Below are 2307 nucleotides of genomic sequence, written 5' to 3' on the forward strand. Positions count from 1 at the left end.
TCATAGTATAGTATGGCATAAAATGTCAAAAAAACATCATGGTATATTAAGGCATAAAAGTTCACAAAAAGGTCATAGTATGGTAAGGAATGAAATGACATAGTAAAGTAAGCCACAAAAATGTGATAAAACGTCATAGTATAGTATGGCATAAAATGTCAAAAAAACATCATAGTATATAAAGGCATAAAAGGTCATAAAAAGGTCATAGTATGTTAAGGAATTAAACAACATAGTATATTAAAGCATAAAAATTCCAAAAAACTTCATAGTATATTATGGTAAAAAAAATGGCAAAAAACGTCATAGTATAGTATGGCATAAAATGTCAAAAAAACATCATGGTATATTAAGGCATAAAAGTTCACAAAAAGGTCATAGTATGGTAAGGAATTAAACGACATACTATATTAAAGCATAAAGATACCTGAAAAGGTCATAGTATAATATGGAATAAAAATGTCAAAAGACGTCATAGTATAGTATGGCATAAGATGTAAAAAAAACATCATAGTATATTAAGGCATAAAAGGTCATAAAAACCTCATAGAATGGTAAGGAATTAAACGACATAGTATATTAAGGCATAAAAATTCCAAAAAACGTCATAGTATATTATGGTAAAAAATGGCAAAAAATGTCATAGTATAGTATGGTATAAAAATGGCAAAAAACGTCATAGTATAGTATGGTATAAAATGTCAAAAAAACATCATGGTATATTAAGGCATAAAAGACCATAAAAACGTCCTAGTATGGCAAGGAATTAAACGACATAGTATATTAAAGAATGAAAATTCAAAAAACCTCATACTATATTATGGCAAAAAAAATGACAAAAAACATCATACTATAGTATGGTACAAAATGTCAAAAAAACATCATGGTATATTAAGGCATAAAAGGTCATAAAAAGGTCATAGTATGGTAAGGAATGAAATGACATAGTAAAGTAAGCCACAAAAATGTGATAAAACGTCATAGTATAGTATGGCATAAAACGTCAAAAAAAACATCATAGTATATTAAGGCATAAAAGTTCATAAAAAGGTCATAGTATGGTAAGGAATTAAACAACATCCTATATTAAAGCATAAAAATTCCAAAAAACAATATAGTATATTAAGGCAGAAAATTGGCAAAAAACGTCATAATATAGTATGGTATAAAATGTTAAAAAAACATCATGGTATATTAAGGCATAAAAGTCCATAAAAACGTCATAGTATGGTAAGGAATAAAACGACATAGTAAAGTATGGCATAAAATGTGAAAAAAAACGTCATAATATATTAAGGCATAAAAGTTCATAAAAAGGTCATAGTATGGTAAGGAATTAAACAACATAGTATATTAAAGCATAAAAATTAAAAAAAAACCTCATACTATATTATGGCAAAAAAATGTCAAAAAACATCATAGTATAGGATGGTATAAAATGTCAAAAAAACATCATGGTATATTGAGGCATAAAAGTTCACAAAAAGGTCATAGTATGGTAAGGAATGAAATGACATAGTAAAGTAAGCCACAAAAATGTGATAAAACGTCATAGTATAGTATGGCATAAAATGTCAAAAAAACATCATAGTATATAAAGGCATAAAAGGTCATAAAAAGGTCATAGTATGTTAAGGAATTAAACAACATAGTATATTAAAGCATAAAAATTCCAAAAAACTTCATAGTATATTATGGTAAAAAAAATGGCAAAAAACGTCATAGTATAGTATGGCATAAAATGTCAAAAAAACATCATGGTATATTAAGGCATAAAAGTTCACAAAAAGGTCATAGTATGGTAAGGAATTAAACGACATACTATATTAAAGCATAAAGATACCTAAAAAGGTCATAGTATAATATGGAATAAAAATGTCAAAAAACGTCATAGTATAGTATGGCATAAAATGTAAAAAAAACATCATAGTATATTAAGCCATAAAAGGTAATAAAAACCTCATAGAATGGTAAGGAATTAAACGACATAGTATATTAAAGCATAAAAATTCCAAAAAACGTCATAGTATATTATGGTAAAAAATGGCAAAAAATGTCATAGTATAGTATGGTATAAAAAGTCAAAAAAACATCATGGTATATTAAGACATAAAAGGTCATAAAAAAGTCATAGTATGGTAAGGAATAAAACGAGATACTAACGTAAGGCATAAATTTACCAAAAAAAGTCATAGTATAATATGGAATAAAAATGTCAAAAAACGTCATAGTATAGTATGGCATTAAACGTGAAAAAAAAATCAAACTATATTAAGACATAAAATAGTTGGAAAAACATCATTATAT

Source organism: Seriola dumerili, unplaced genomic scaffold (assembly GCF_002260705.1).
Source record: "Seriola dumerili isolate Sdu_G_001 unplaced genomic scaffold, Sdu_1.0 BDQW01001661.1, whole genome shotgun sequence".
Lineage (NCBI taxonomy): Eukaryota > Metazoa > Chordata > Actinopteri > Carangiformes > Carangidae > Seriola > Seriola dumerili.